We start from the raw sequence: 17,961 nt of genomic DNA on the forward strand, positions 1-17,961 counted from the left end.
TGGTTACCTTCTTTGTGTATTATTCTGTACTTGTTAATGAATAAAAATAAATGAAAAAAACAATTTGATTCCTGCATAATTTTTATAACCATCAAAGAGAAAGTCAACCACTGGGGGCTGATATTACTAGCCAGGGAAGGGGCCATTAGCCAAAGATGTTCCCTGGCTATTAATAATAGCCCACAGCTATTTTCTTAGCATTTACTGGCTAGATTCCTGGGGAACCCCAGAAAAAAATTGCTGGGAGGTCCCCCAATAAAATCTAACCATCAAAAGGTTAAATAGACAGCAGTGAGCTGATATTAATAGCTAGGGAAGGGGCAAATAATATCAGCCCTCAGTGGCCCCAGAAATGGCACATCAATAAAATGTGCCAAATCTGGCACTTAGCCTTGCTCTTCCCACTTGCCCTGTAGCGTTGGCAAGTGGAGAAATAGGGTTTAGGCTTATATCAGCCTTGTATTGTCAGCTGACATGAAGCCCAGGTTAGTAATGGAGAGGCATCTATAAGACACCCTCATTACTAACCCCATAGTAAAATTGTAAGAAAAAAACCAAACACCCAGAATAAAGTACTTTATTTGAAATAATGACCCACTTGTCCTACAGCGATCTGATCATTTATAGAGCAGCTACATCCGGAGATGTGACTTCTCTATCCAGCAGCCGGCTATACACTGGCAGGAGCGTCATCATTCCCACAGTGTATAACTGATGAACTCGTGTGACCCCTCTCATGGCAGCTCATCGCGATACACTGTGGGAGTGATAAAGCTCCTGTCAGTGTATTGCCGGCTGCAGGAGAGAGCTGTTAAATCTCGGGATGTGGCTGTTCAATTAATGATCAGATCACTGTGGGACAATCTGGATTACAGGGATGATGGCGGAAAGGTGAGGATTATGGTGGTTTATTATTTTTTCTTTATTACAGGTGACATGGGCATTGGGGATTCTGCGTTAATGTGAGTATATTGTGTTTTTTTATTTTTTACCGGGGACAAAGCCATCGGCGATGAGATGTAGGTGAGTATAATGTGTTTATTTTATTTAAATATTTATTTGTTACTTTAAACTTTTTTTTTACTTTCACTGCACAAGCGTCGGCTGATGAGAGACTACTCATCTCATCAGCGGCGCTTGTACTTGCTGTTAACAGTGAGAGCAGGTGCTGGCTTATGGGAGAAGTAGTCAGCTTTTTACTGCTGATCACTGTCACACCTGCGGGATGACGCTGATATCTGACAACGTGATTCCACAGCACTGTAACCGGCAGTAACTATGTTACCGCTGATCAAAGCCCCTGTCGGCTGACTTTTGCTAATTTTTGCACGAAAGGCTCAGGAATATAAACACAAATCTGAATGAACAATGTTCCTGTCGAATTTGAGATTGGCAAACGTTTTCCAAACATGTTTGCTCATCTCTACCCCTGACAACATGAATGCATTCCTGTCCTGTGATGAGACACTAGTTTGAACATAGTTCAATTCTTCAAGTGAAGGCAAGTAGGCACCTACAAGAGAGGACAAATAATTCATAACGGTTATGGAAATGGAATTCTCTCAGGATGATTCCAACAGCTGGGTAGCAACATTACATTTTTGTTCTCCAAAAACAAAGACGTCAAACAATCTGCAAGCTTTTTACCCCTTTACCACAGAAGGTTGTTTGCTCATTAATAACCAGGCCAATTTTTACAATTCTGACCAGTGTCAATTTATGAGGTCATAACTCTGGAACACTTCAATGGATCCCACTAATTATGAGATTGGTTGTTCATGACATATTGTACTTCATGATGGGGACAATTTATTTGATAAGACTTGCGTTTATCTGTGAAAAACTTGGAATTTTGGCAAAAATTTTGAATATTTCACAATTTTCAAGCTTTGAATTTTAATGTCCTTAAATCAGAGAGATATGTCACACAAAATAGTTGATAAATAAGATTTCCCACATGTCTACTTTACATCAGCACAATTTTGGAACCAACATTTTTTTTTGTTCTCATTTTTCCAACAAAATCATTTTTTTTAGGGACCACATCACATTTTAAGGGACATTGAGGGACCTTTATGACAAAAAAATACCCAAAAGAGACACCATTCTAAAAACTGCACCCCTCAAGGTGCTCAATACCACATTCAAGAAATTTATTAACACTTTAGATGAATCACAGGATTTTTTGGAATGTGGAATAAAACAATGAACATTTAATTTTCTTCACATTTTTTTTTATTTAGACGCAAATTGTTTTTGCTGCTATCTTTTTTTAATTTTAACAGGAAAAATGGACACCAAAATTTGTTGTGCAATTTCTTCTGAGCACGCCGATACCCTATATGTGTGGGAAAACCACTGTTTGGGCGCACGGCAGGGTTCGGAAGGGAAATTTGCTTGAATAATTAGTGGACACCATGTCCCTTGATGTGCCTAAACAGTGGAAGCCCCCACAAGTGACACCATTTTGGAAACTAGACCCCTCAAAGAACATATCTAGATGTGTGGTGAGCACCTTGAACCCCCAGGTGCTTCACAGAAGTTTATAAGGTAGAGACATGAAAATAAAAAAATCTAACTTTTTCCACAAAAATGATCTTTTAGCCCCAATTTTTTTATTTTCACAAGGGTAAGAGGAGAAAATGGACCCCAAAAATTGTGCAATTTCTCCTGAGTACACAGATACCCCATATGTTGGGAAAAACCACTGTTTGGGCGCACGTCAGGGTTCAGAAGGGAAGGATCACTGTGTGACTTTTTCAATGTAAAATTGGCTGGAATCGAGAGCGGACACCATTTCGCGTTTGGAGAGACTCTGATGTGCCTAAATAGTGGAAACTCCCCAAAAGTGACACCATTTTGGAAGCTACACCCCTCAAGAATTTTATCAATGGATATAGTGAACATTTTGAACCCAGAGGTAGGACACAGAATTTGATAACATTAGGTCATCATATTGAATATAATGTCATCAGTCTTGAGCGCAAGTGCTCTCTACTTGAGTTTGCATCGAGTACTCGGGTATGCACCAAGTATCGCGGGTGCTTGAGTGACAAGCTTGAGTTCCCGTCACACATGTTTCACGATTGTTAGAACTCAAAAAAATCATGCGAGGATTGCTCATGTAAGGCAGGTAATCCAAGCGTGCTTTTTTTGGCAGTATAACAGCAGCAAAACATGCGGGGCGGGGACTCTAACATGTCACTCGAGCACCCGCGATATTCGGTCACCCGAGCACCCAATGCAAACTCAAGTAGCGAGCATTTGCGCTCACCACTAGTCGCCATATTGTCATAATTTTTTTTCTTTACTTTTGGAAAAAAAAACACCCTTACCCCAACACAACCCTAACCATAATACAACCCTAACCATAACACAACCCTAACCATAACACAACCCTAATCCTAACACAACCTTAACCCTAACACAACCCTAACCCTAACACATCCCTAACCCTAACACAACCCTAACCCTATCCCAAGAGATCCATTCACTATAATAAGGCAGCCGAATTACTTTGGACTCTGTCTGGCCTCTGTTTACTAGTGTCCTTTTTTTCAGAGGTTCACAAAACTGTGGCCGATGGCACTTTTAAGTACGCTTAAAAAAGGATGGACACCGTGGGATCACAGGTAGAGATGAGCGGTGTTCAACTCGAACTGTTCGCCAGTCTCAAATTCGAGCTGTTTTGGGCGGTGTTCGAGCCGTTCGACGAACCCGAACGATTTGCAAAAAATTTGACTGTTCGAACTAATGTTCGATAACTGTTCATGCACCAAAAGCGTAGCTGAATTTTTTCACAGTAATACTGTTAATCAATGTTAATAGACAGTTTCAGTGAAGAGTGGGCGGGGGGAGGGGCAGGGGATGGATCTCTGCAGAAATAATGCCGATCTCCATTTTTTTTCTTTCCCACATTTACAGTGGGGCAGTGCAGTCTGTCAGCCTATCAGCAGCGCACACATGCAGCGAAGTGCTTTTTTTTCACACAAGCAAGGGTATGTGTCATTGGCTGTGTATGTCACATGTCCTTGCCCTATAAGACACAGCCATTTTCCCCGTCGCCACCATTTTCTCACTGCTACAGCTGATTGTTAGACGGCACCGCTGCTGCTGTGGGCGCTATACGGTATAACTGTGTGAATTGTGAGCGAATTTGCAGTTAAATAGAGAGATAGGTTTAGGGAGTAGGGACTAGTTGTAATTGCATCCCTTTTGAGGGCTAGGTTACAGCAGTTCCCAGCACTTTTTGCCAGGCAGGTCTGTGCCAGGGCTGTGCAAGTGTTTTTCACAGCATTTGGCTAAATGTAGCTAAGCCAATCCTTTTGGGCCTGTAGCAGTGCCTGTTAGTCATTGGAGTAGCCCATCTGAACCAAGCTACACCACCTGTGAATCTAATAACAATTTTTCACTGCATCTAGCCCAGTAAATCCTTTTGGGGCTGTAGCAGTGTCTGGTAGTCAGTGGAGTAGCCCACCTGAACCAAGCTACACCACCTGTGTATCTAATAACAATTTTTTACTGTATCTAGCCCAGTAGATCCTTTTGGGCCTGTAGCAGTGTCTGGTAGTCAGCGGAGCAGCCCATCTGAACCAAGCTACACCACCGGTGTATCTAAGAATTTTTTACTGCATCTAGCCCAGTAAATCCTTTTGGGCCTGTAGCAGTGTCTGTTAGTCAGCGGAGTAGCCCATCTGAACCAAGCTACACCACCTGAGTATCTAATAACAATTTTTTACTGCATCTAGCCCAGTAAATCCTTTTGGGGACAGTAGCAGTGTCTGATAGTCAGTGGAGTAGCCCATCTGAAGCAAGCTACACCACCTGTGTATCTAATAACAATTTTTTACTGCATCTAGTACAGTAAATCCTTTTGGGCCTGTAGCAGTGTCTGGTAGTCAGCGGAGTAGCCCATCTGAACCAAGCTACACCACCTGTGTATCTAATAACAATTTTTTACTGCACCAAGCCCAGTAAATCCTTTTGGGCCTGTAGCAATGTCTGGTAGTCAGTGGAGTAGCCCATCTGAACCAAGCTACACCACCTGTGTATCTAATAACATTTTTTTACTGCATCTAGCCCAGTAAATCCTTTTGGGCATAGTAATCATGTCTGGTAGTCAGCGGAGTAGTCCACCTGTGAAGCCCATTTCTGTTGTGCGAGGTTGGGGGGAAAGGGCAGAGGAAGGAAGCATGATTCTTACCTAGCCACCAACACAACAAGGACTTGGTCCTCCTGGATGCGCAAGACACATGAGTGCCTTCTTACTGCACTAGCTGCAACATGACCCTCGGATTGTCAGAATTCGAAGTAATCCCGACTACTGGGTTGCCACACTCTTAGATCCCCGGTACAAATGTAAATTTGCCGAAATAATTCCTGCCATAGAAAGGGATTCACGCATGCAGGAGTATCAGCAGAGGCTGTTACAAAATCTTACATGTGCTTTTCCACAAAACACCAGTGGTGCATGTAGTGAATCTCACAGTTCTAACTTGCCAACCGTGGGACTGTCGAGTCTTCATCACCCAAACCATAACAGTAACACCGTATTAGCTGGTAACAGCAATTTTATGGAATCGTTTCACCAATTTTTTAGACCATCCTTTGCAAGGCCACAGGAGGCAAGATGTCTGACACATAGTCAACGCCTAGATAGGATGGTACAGGAGTATCTCCAAGTGAACATCGAAGCCATGACTGTGTCACTGGACCCTTGCTCATTTTGGGCTTCCAATCTGGAAAAATGGCCTGAGCTCGCCACTCACGCCTTGGAGATCTTGTCGTGCCCCACAGCCAGTGTTCTCTCTGAACGTGTGTTCAGCGCTGCTGGTGGTGTGCTGACAGAAAAGCGCATGAGGCTGTCCACTGACAATGTAGACAGACTCACCTTCATAAAGATGAACAAATCATGTATCCGCAAGGACTTTTCTACCCCTGTGTCTTCCTGGGGAGACTAAAAGCTTGCGGATTTTGGAAAATCACCTCACCAACCATTTTAAGCAACTCTCGGGCAATTGATGCCACTTAAGTGGTGTCTGTGCCACAATTTTTGGAAAAAATGGATACTCTTTTTGGAGTCCCCTTGCTGTGTTTTACATGACGTTGGCATCGTCAAGTCCAGGTGGGTCGGGTCGCTCCCCCCTCTTTTAACCGTAAGAAACTACATACACTATGGCTCGGGGTAACACAGATGCTTGAGTCTGAAAAGCTGTTTACTCATACTATAGCCTGGGAATCAGAGGTCTGCTCCAAAGCTTCAGTGTCTGCTAGTCAGCGTAGTAGCCCTGCTGTGAAGCAAGCTACACCGCCTTTATATCTAAAAATGTTTTACTCCATCTAACCCAGCCAATCATTTTTGGCTAGTAGCAGTGTCTCATAGTCAGTGGAGTAGCCCATCTGAAGCAAGCTACACCGCCTTTGTATCTAATAATGTTTTACTCCATCTAAACCCAGCCAATCATTTTTGGCTAGTAGCAGTGTCTTGTAGTCAGCGGAGTAGCCCATCTGAAGCAAGCTACACCGCCTTTGTTTCTAATAACAATTTTTGACTGCATCTAGCCCAGGCAATACTTTGGGCCTAGTAATAGTGTCTGCTAGTCAGCGGAGTAGCCCAGCTGTTTTGCAAGCTACACCGCCTGTAGATCTAATTACAAATTTTTAACTGCATCTAGCCCAGGCAATACTTTGGGCCTAGTAGCAGTGTCTGCTAGTCAGCTGAGTAGCCCAGCTGTGTTGCAAGCTACACCGCCTGTAGATCTAATTACAAATTTTTAACTGCATCTAGCCCAGGCAATACTTTGGGCCTAGTAGCAGTGTCTGCTAGCCAGCTGAGTAGCCCAGCTGTTTTGCAAGCTACACCGCCTGTAGATCTAATTACAAATTTTTAACTGCATCTAGCCCAGGCAATACTATGGGCCTAGTAGCAGTGTCTGCTAGTCAGCGGAGTAGCCCAGCTATTAAGCAAGCTACACCGCTTGTAGATCTAATTACAAATTTTTAACTGCATCTAGCCCAGGCAATATTTTGGGCTTAGTAGCAGTGTCTGCTAGTCAGCGGAGTAGCCCAGCTGTTAAGCAAGCTACACCACCTGAGGTTTGGACACTTAATTTTTTCAAAGGAAATGCTTCGGGCCCCCGGAACACTCAGTGAAGAGCATCGGGGAGGCGCCCCAAGGCAAGGGGGCTTGGACTGGCGGTAACACACCTTGTGCCGGACCGCCAAGCTCGATCCTTATGAAAGCTTTTTAACTGCAGCAGCTCTAGTGGACGCTACTGGAGCTGGAATTACCGCGGCTGCTGGCACCAGACATGCCCTCCAATAGATCCTTGTAAAAGGATTTAAAGTGTACTCATTCAAATTACAGAGCTTAGACCTGCCTCCACCGCGGGGGTTCTCGATCCACCAGCGGACAGGCACCAGTGTTGCGAGAGGGGGGCTGGCCGTCAGGGTCCACCACGGCTCTGGCACAAACCCGGCGACACGGAGGTCGCACAGGCAGGAACGGCCTGGCCGTGTCAGCTTCGCACTCCAGCATAGTCCTTCTGCCCGCTCGCGCCCGTAACCTCAAAGGGATGCGCAAGCGGCTTTTCTTCCCAGGGCTGTTCCCCGCCCAACAGGAACGTGGGGGAGCTCTGGTCGGCCTTCCACCGTACTCCCTTATCTCCATCGCCCTCTTTCCTTCTTCCGCTCTCCATCTAACCCCTCGGCTCTGTGGTGTCCGCTCTCCCTCCAGCTCTCTCCTTCTCACAGGTGGACTACCGCATGTATTCACACTGTGGCGAATCTTTTGGGCCCAGGCATAAGAAGTCATCACGATAATGGATAATTTGTGCCCCCTTAGAAACATCCATGACGACCCATTCGAGGAAGCAGCTAAACGCCTCAAATAGTGAGCAGGATCTGGAGCACCCCATGGGCAAACAGCGATCTATATAGTATGCTCCTTCCCAGAAGCAGCTCAATAGGCGGACACTATTCGGAGGCACAGGTAGTAAGTAACCGGTGCGCCCCCTCAATGTCTGTTTTGGCCATTAGGGTGCCCCTTCCCAACTTCTTCACCCGCCTGATTGCCTTGTCAAAGATTGTACAGTATATGCTAGTGTACTTGGCTCCGCGTCGATGTTGTCGTTTACTGACCTGCCCCTTGGATATGACAAATAGTGGATTAGTCCAAATGTATTGGGTTCCGCTTTTGGCATGACTCCCAGCGGGGATACCACTATGTCTTGTAAGGAAAGTGTTCTGAATGGAACCGCCATTCTACCTAAAGATATTTATTTTTTTAATTTTCTTGTCACGACGTCTGGGTATTGGTAGGCTGATTTTAGATTTTTACTCCAGCCTTTCTTGATTTTAGAAGGGCATGACATGCCTACAGTATATCTGTGTCTCCTCCTCCTTTTACTCCTCCACCTCTTTTCTTTTTGCATGACTATATGTACTTGTCACTTTTCCATGTGTTAGTTGTGTCTTGAGCAGTTTGACAGCTTTTGGACACCTTTGAAGGTGTTTTCTATGTGTTTTCTATGTGTTTCTATGTGTTTTTATTTGCCTGCCATTGGTTTAAACAGTGTTCAATGGTGTTCGACGAACAGTTCGGCTAACATACCGGTGTTCAACGAACCGAACCGAACCCGAACACTATGGGGTGGCTCAACACCAATCACAGGCCATACGTCATCCACGTTGCCTCCATCTGCCTCATTACAGCGAATCTTCCACTGGAGGGTTTGTCTGAATCACGTATTTCAGAGATTTACACGGAAACCACAGTGTATAGTGCTCAGTGCAAAGCACAAGATAAATCTGAGCCGAGCCTTACAGCGATTTTTGGGAGGCAGAATGAACAAATCAACAGCAGGTAGAAGAATTGGTTTTATTTATTTTTTATGCTGTTCCTCATGCGGTGTAAGTGATTAAACTACTTTATTATTTGGGTCGGTGCGATTACAGCGATACCAGACATATATATATATATATATATATATATACAGCACAGACCAAAAGTTTGGACACACCTTCTCATTTAAAGATTTTTCTGTATTTTCATGACTATGAAAATTGTACATTCACACTGAAGGCATCAAAACTATGAATTAACACATGTGGAATTATATACTTAACAAAAAAGTGTGAAACAACTGAAAATATGTCTTATATTCTAGTTTCTTCAAAGTAGCCACCTTTTGCTTTGATGACTGCTTTGCACACTCTTGGCATTCTCTTGATGAGCTTCAAGAGGTAGTCACCACAAATGGTCTTACAACAATCTTGAAGGAGTTCCCAGAGATGCTAAGCACTTGTTGGCCCTTTTGCCTTCACTCTGCAGTCCAGCTCACCCCAAACCATCTCGATTGGGTTCAGGTCTGGTGACTGTGGAGGCCAGGTCATCTGGCGTAGCACCCCATCACTCTCCTTCTTGGTCAAATAGCCCTTACACAGCCTGGAGGTGTGTTTGGGGTCATTGTCCTGTAGAAAAATTAATGATGGTCCATCTAATTGCAAACCGGATGGAATAGCATGCCGCTGCAAGATGCTGTGGTAGCCATGCTGGTTCAGTATGCCTTCAATTTTGAATTAATCCCCAACAGTGTCATCAGCAAAGCACCCCCACACCATCACACCTCCTCCTCCATGCTTCACAGTGGGAACCAGGCATGTAGAGTCCATCCGTTCACCTTTTCTGAGTCGCACAAAGACACGGTGGTTGGAACTAAAGATCTCAAATTTGGACTCATCAGACCGAAGCACAGATTTCCACTGGTCTAATGTCCATTCCTTGTGGTCTTTAGCCCAAACAAGTCTCTTCTGCTTGTTGCCTGTCCTTAGCAGTGGTTTCCTAGCAGCTATTTTACCATGAAGGCCTGCTGCACAAAGTCTCCTCTTAGCAGTTGTTGAAGAGATGTGTCTGCTGCTAGAACTCTGTGTGGCATTGAACTGGTCTCTAATCTGAGCTGCTGTTAACCTGCGATTTCTGAGGCTGGTGACTCAGATAAACTTATCCTCAGAAGCAGAGGTGACTCTTGGTCTTCCTTTCCAGGGGCGGTCCTCATGTGAGTCAGTTTCTTTGCAGCGCTTGATTGTTTTTGCAACTGCACTTGGGGACACTTTCAAAGTTTTCCCAATTTTTCACACTGACTGACCTTCATTTCTTAAAGTAATGATGGCCATTTTCAGTTGTTTCACACTTTTTTGTTAAGTATATAATTTCACATGTGTTAATTCATAGTTTTGATGCCTTCAGTGTGAATGTACAATTTTCATAAACATAAAAATGCAGAAAAATCTTTAAATGAGATGGTGTGTCCAAACTTTTGGTCTGTAATGTATATATAGGTTTTATGTTTGGCAGCTGTCACACACTAAAAAACACTTTTTTAGCAAAGACTAGTTCTTGAATTGCCATATTTTGAGATCTATAATTTTTCCACATTTCAGCCAACAAAGTCATGTAAGAGCTTCTTTCTAGTTGACGTTTTTATTGGTACCATTTTCTGGCATGTGACATTTTTTGATCGCTTTCTATTCCGATTTTTGAGAGGCAGAATAAACAAAAAACAACAATTCAGGAATTGTTTTTTGCTTTTTTTTATGCCGTTCTGCGTGTGGTAAAATTCATAAGGCAACTTTATTCTTGGGGCCATTATATTCACAGCGATACAACAATTTTATCTTTTTTTATGTTTTGGCGCTTTACACAATAAAAACTATTTTATAAAAAATGTATATTTTTTTGCGTTGCTTTATTCTTATTTTTCAGCTAATGGAGGTGTACGGTGGCTTGGTTTCTGTGGGACAAGATGACGTTTTCAGCGGTATCATTTTTATTTACTTTAGTCTTTTTAATCGTGCTTTATTCCACTTTTTGTTCGGTGGTATGATGATAAAGCATCGTTTTTTGCTTCGTTTTTTTTTTTTTTTACAGTGTTCACTAAAGGGGGCAAATTATTGGGATAGTTTTATAGGTCAGGTCGTTCTGGATGAGGCAATACCAAATATGTGTACTTTTACTGTTTATTTTTTTCATAATAATATTTATTTATGGGTATATATACAGTATATTTATTTTTTTTATTATTATTTTTTTAAAAATATGTATATATATTTACAACTTTTTTTTTTACCTTTTTTTCACTTTTTTATTTAGTCCCACTATGGGACTTTCACTTTCTGCAGTCTGATGTTATAATGTATAGCAGTGCAGGAGGGAGTAAAAGAGTCGGGAGTAGTTCAGGCACCTCCCCTGACACTAAGTACCAGGTGCCAGCTGTCATAATCAGCACCTGCGTGCGGGCGCGATCGTCTATGAATAATAATATGTACCTGTTCAATGAGTCCCAGGGCACAGGGACGCATTATTACACACAATGTCAGAAAGGGGCAAAAAATGCACTCTAAAAAGGAAACTAGAGATGGAAAAATATTTCATCGATTTCATGCAGAATATCTTTTACAGAGTTCATTCATGCAGAGCCTGCACCACTACTAAAGGAAGGAGAAGAATGCTGGTCCTTTCCGTCCTTTTTTTTCTATCACCCTCGCAACTCTAACCAAATCAGAGTGTTTTTTGACTCCAGTTGCAAATATGAAGTCATCTCTCTCCATAGCCTGTTGCTCACTGCGCCTAACTTAAACAACAGCTTTATAGGAGTACTGATTTGCTTCAGACAAGAACCTGTTGCAATAGTAGCAGACATCCAGCAAATGTTTAATTGTTTTATCGGGAGTAGTGTTGAGCAAACGTGCTCGGTGATACTCGGATCTCATACAAGTATCTGGGTGCTCGGATGTGTTTGGCACTCGCCGAGCATTGGCCGGTGCTCTCAATTTAATTCTGGAATCCCCACCCCGCATGTTTTGTGCCTGTTACACAGCCAATAAACATACGGGGATTGCCTACCTGTGAATGTAATGCCGTTGCCATCTTGGTAGTGGAATTACTGTGATTGGCTGGCCGCATTACCTCATCAGACGTTGTAAAAGCACCACGCTAAGCACACTGACGCCAATTCACAGCTAGGGACAGTTGTGATTAAAAGGAAAGAGTAGTTGTACAGGCCTGTGTTTGCACAGTTTCAGGAATCAGAGTCCTCAAGTTGTGGTGATACTGTTGCTGATGCTGAGCCTTCTAAGGGCTAATCTTGTGATTTGCAGTTTCTATGCGATACATTCTGCATTTAGCCTAGGGACAGCTGCTAGAGCAAAGAGAGTGGCTGAATCAGGGCCGGCTCCAGGTTTTTCTGGGCCCCGGGCGTAAGAGTCTCAGTGGACCCCTTTAACACATACCACAATTCATGAAGCACAGATACCGCAGAGAAATATTTATATATATATATATATATGTATATATATATATATATATATATATATATAGTACAATGCAAAGATTTAACTTCTTGCATTACATGAGATATATCTATTGTAAATTCCACAATAGCTCAGAGACCGGTGAATCGCTCCACACAGTATACTGGCTGCCATAAAATGCTCCATACAGAATACTGCATTTAGCCTAGGGACAGCTGCTAGAGCAAAGAGAGTGACTGAATCAGGGCCGGCTCCAGGTTTTTCTGGGCCCCGGGCGTAAGAGTCTCAGTGGACCCTTTTAACACATACCACAATTCATGAAGCACAGATACCGCAGAGAAATATGTATATATATATATATATATATATATATATATATATATATATATACAGTACAGACCAAAAGTTTGGACACACCTTCTCATTAAAAGATTTTTCTGTATTTTCATGACTATTAAAATTGTACATTCACACTGAAGGCATCAAAACTATGAATTAACACATGTGGAATTATATACTTAACAAAAAAGTGTGAAATAACTGAAAATATGTCTTATATTTTAGGTTCTTCAAAGGAGCCACCTTTTGCTTTGATGACTGCATTGCACTCTCTTGGCATTCTCTTGATGAGCTTCAAGAGATAGTCACTGGAAATGGTTTTCCAACAATCTTGAAGGAGTTCCCAGAGGTTCTTAGCACTTGTTGGTCCTTTTGCCTTCACTCTGCGGTCCAGCTCACCCCAAACCATCTCGATTGGGTTCAGGTCTGGTTACTGTGGAGGCCAGGTCACCTGGCATAGCACCCCATCACTCTCATTCTTGGTCAAATAGCCCTTACACAGCCTGTAGGTGTCTTTGGGGTCATTGTCCTGTTGAAAAATAAATGATGGTCCAACTAAACGCAAACCGGATGGAATAGCATGCCGCTGCAAGATGCTGTGGTAGCCATGCAGGTTCAGTATGCCTTCAATTTTGAATAAATCCCCGACAGTGTCACCAGCAAAGCACCTCCACACCATCACACCTCCTCCTCCTCCATGCTTCACGGTGGGAACCAGGCATGTAGTCGCACAAAGACACGGTGGTTGGAACCAAAGATCTCAAATTTGGACTCATCAGACCAAAGCACAGATTTCCACTGGTCTAATGTCCATTCCTTGTGTTCTTTAGTACAAACAAGTCTCTTCTGCTTGTTGCCTGTCCTTAGCAGTGGTTTCCTAGCAGCTATTTTACTATGAAGGCCTGCTGCACAAAGTCTATTCTTAACAGTTGTTGTAGAGATGTGTCTGCTGCTAGAACTCTGTGTGGCATTGACCTGGTCTCTAATCTGAGCTGCAGTTAACCTGAGATTTCTGAGGCTGGTGACTCGGATAAACTTATCCTCAGAAGCAGAGGTGACTCTTGGTCTTCCTTTTCTGTGGTGGTCCTCATGTGAGCCAGTTTCTTTGTAGCGCTTGATGGTTTTTGCAACTGCATTTGGGGACACTTTCAAAGTTTTCCCAATTTTTCGGACTGACTGACCTTCATTTCTTAAAGTAATGATGGTCACTCGTTTTTCTTTACTTAGCTGCTTTTTTCTTGCCATAATACAAATTCTAACAGTCTATTCAGTATGACTATTAGCTGTGTATCCACCAGACTTCTGAACAACACAACTGATGGTCCCAACCCCATTTATAAGGCAAGAAATACCACTTATTAAACCTGACAGGGCACACCTGTGAAGTGAAAACCATTTCCAGTAACTACCTCTTGAAGCTCATCAAGAGAATGCCAAGAGTGTGCAAAGCAGTCATCAAAGCAAAAGGTGGCTACTTTGAAGACCCTAGAATATAAGACATATTTTCAGCTGTTTCACACTTTTTTGTTAAGTACATAATTCCACATGTGTTAATTCATAGTTTTGATGCCTTCAGTGTGAATGTACAATTTTCATAGTCATGAAAATACAGAAAAATCTTTAAATGAGAAGGTGTGTCCAAACTTTTTGTCTGTACTGTATATATATATAGTACAATACAAAGATTTAACTTCTTACATTACATGAAATATATCTATTGTAAATTCCACAATAGCTCAGAAACCGGTGAATCGCTCCACACAGTATACTGGCCCCCATAAAATGCTCCATACAGAATACTGGCCCCCATTTAGTGCTCCATACGGAATACTGGCCCCCATATAACGCTCCATACAGAATAATGGCCCCCATATAACGCTCCATACAGAATACTGGCCCTCATATAACGCTCCATACTGAATACTGGCCTGCATAATATGCTCCGTACAGGATACTGGCCCCCATATAACGCTCTGTACAGGATACTGGTCCCCTTATAACGCTCCGTACAGGATATTGGCCCCATATAATGCTCCATGCAGGCTGTTTCCCCCTCATAATGCCCTATGCAAGCTGTTACCCCCTTATAATGCCCCATGCAGGATGTCACCCCCCATATAATGCCCCATATAGGATGTCACTCCCCCCATATAATGCCCCATGCAGGATATCACTTCTCTCCCTCCCATATAAAGCCCCATGCAGGATGTCACCCCCTATATAATGCCCCATGCAGGATGTCACCCCCCATATAATGCCCCATGCAGGATGTCACTTACCCCCCCATATAATGCACTATGCAGGATGTCCCTTTCCCCCACCATATAATACCCAATGCAGGATGTCACCCCCATATAATGCCCCATGCATGATATCACCCCCCTCTCTTTTAAATGCCCCATGCAGGATGTCACCCCCCCTTTTTATAATGCTCCATACAGGATATCACCCCCATCTCTTTCAAATGCCCCATACATAATGTAACCCCCCCTCTTTATAATGCCCCATGCAGGACGTCATCCCCCCATATAATACCCCATGCATGATGTCACTCCCTCTGCCATATAATGCCCCATGCAGGGGGGAAAAGGTCTTACCTGAGGAAGGCTATTTTGTACAAATATATAGCTGAAACGCGTTGTTCTATGTATCATTTTTTTGATGATTTTTATCTAAGTAAATTTCTGAAGACTTTTAATACCTCCGCCTGGTGCCTGTCTCCTGGGAGCGCTGAATAGACTGGATGAATCCTTTCATTTTCTCCTGACCTTGTGTGAAACGATGGTGGTTTAAAATTTATAAAATATGCTTGGCCTGCTACAATTGACCACATTTTTTGTTTCAAAAGTTGACTCTTGTTATCCATACAGTTTAACCTGTTTTGTGTGAAATTACAGTACTTTGAAATAAAAAAATGAACTCAGCTCACCTCATGCACGTCACTGACAGCGTGGGAAAATTCTCTCACGCTCACCGCAAGTGCAGGAGAATTTTCCCACGCTGTCAGTGATGTGCATGAAGTGAGCTGAGTTTATTGGACATTAACTCGGCTCATCTGGATGCTGTCACAGAGAGACACTGAGGAGCGCAAGCATGCCTGCGCTTCTCAGTGTCTGCGGCATGGCAAGCTGGATGGCAGCTTTCTGCTGCTATCCAGCCTGTCATGTCAATGTAGCAGAGGAGAAGCTGTCCTGGGAACCATGGAAAGGTAAGGATGAGGTTGGTTTATTATTTTACTTTTATTGCTGAAGACATTGGCTTCAGCTGGAATGGGCGTGATGGTAAGTATGGTTTAATTTAGAACATTAAAGAATTGTGTGTTTATTTCAATTAAAGGACTTTATTCTGGGTGTTGTGTTTTTTTAAATACTTTACTAGAAATTCATGGCAGTCATGTCTAATATTGGTGTGACCCCATGAATTTCGGGCTTAGGGCCAGCTAATAATATCAAGCTGGCCCTAACCCCTTTATTACCCAGAAAGCCACCGCACCAGGGCCCTGGATGAGTTGGATACAGCGCCAGAAGATGGCGCTTCTATGAACGCGCCATTTTCTGGGGTGGCTGCGGACTGAAATTTGCAGAGGGGGAGGGCAGAAAGCTTGGGCCTCCCTGCGCTGCGGATTCCAGCCCCCAGCTGCTTAGTTGTACCTGGCTGGACACAAAAATAGGGCGAAGCCCCACGTCAATTTTTTTAAAATTATTTCATGAAATTCATGAAATAATTTAAAAAAGGGCTTCCCTGTATTTTTGATTCTAGTCAGGTACAAACAGGCATCTGGGGTTGGGGGCAGCACATTCCTTCCTGCTGCACCTGGCTGGACACAAAAGTATGGCGAATGCCACATCAAATTTTTGATGAAAAATTCATTAAAAAATTAAAAAAAAGACACATTTAGGTACTGCATCTTTATTAACCCCTCCACTTGAGGGGTTAATAAAGATGCAGTCCTTTAATTATTATATTTTTTTATTATTTTTAAATTAATTTTTACCAAAAATGTTGACATGGGCTTCGCCATATTTTTGTATGCCAGCCAAGTACAGCATCCAGGAATGGGCTGAGCCCAACCACCAGCTGCCTATTTGTACCTGGCCGTACACAACAATATAGGGAAGCCCTTTTTTTTATTTCATGAATTTCATGAAATAATTAAAAAAAAAAAAACGTGGGGCTTCTCCCTATTTTTGTGTCCAGCCAGGTACAACTAGGCAGCTGGGGGCTGGAATCCGCAGTGCAGGGAGTCCCAAGCTTTCTGGTCCCCCCACTGCAAATTGCATTCCACAGCCAGCCCAGAAAATAGCGCGTTCATAGAAGCGCCATCTTCTGGCGCTGTGCCCTATGGATGCGCCATTTCTGGGGCGGCTATCGGCTGGTGTTTCTAGCCTGGGAGGGGGCCAATATTCATGGCACCCTTCCTGGGCTATTAATATCAGCCTTCAGCTGTCTGCCTAGCCTTTGCTAGCTATTAAAATAGGGGGGACCCCACGTCATTTTTTTTTTGGGGTCCCCCATTTTAATAGCTAGTAAAGGCTAGGTATTCAGCTGGGGGCTGATATTAGTAGTCTGGGAAGCCCCGTGGGTATTACCCCCTTCCCAGGCTTCAAACATCTGCCACAGCCGTCTGCTTAACCTCTGCTAGAGACTAAAAATACAGGGAACCCCATGCCAATTTTTTTTTTTTTAATATATCCTTTATTTTAACACTAAATGACAAGTACAGTAATCAACACTATCACTGTACTTATTATATATGTGACTGACATGTCAGCTTTTTTAAAGAGACGGTGCATGAAAACACTATTATTTTTTTTAATAAATCTTTTAACACTAAATGACAAGCACAGTAACCAACACTGTCACTGTACTTCTTGGATAGAAACATGTCAGTCACATATATATCCAATCTATGTGTGATGCTCTATTCTTTCTGTTCTAAATTGTCGGGTACTGGTGTATGCCGCTGCTGAATTGCCGGCTTTTCATGTTTCACTGTGAGCACTGTTCCCATTGATTTGGGCAACCACTGTGATGCCACAACCACCATGGCTGGGGCATTACAGTGAGTGGCAGACAATCCCTGCATGATGTGAAAAAATCCAGTTATGCTTTTGGTGCACGAACAGTTATCGAACATAACCTCGAACAGCCAAATTTTTTTAAATCGTCAAACACCGCCCAAAACAGCTCTAATTTGAGATTGGCGAACAGTTCTAGTTGAACACCGCTCATCTCTAATTAGGTAACAATGAAGAGGTGGAGGCTGCGGAGGAGGAGGAACATGAGCTGATTGCTAACGCAACAGAGGCCAGT

This window comes from Phyllobates terribilis, unplaced genomic scaffold (genome assembly GCF_046119375.1).
Source record: "Phyllobates terribilis strain yellow unplaced genomic scaffold, ASM4611937v1 Scaffold_1__5_contigs__length_1240528914, whole genome shotgun sequence".
Classification (NCBI taxonomy): domain Eukaryota; kingdom Metazoa; phylum Chordata; class Amphibia; order Anura; family Dendrobatidae; genus Phyllobates; species Phyllobates terribilis.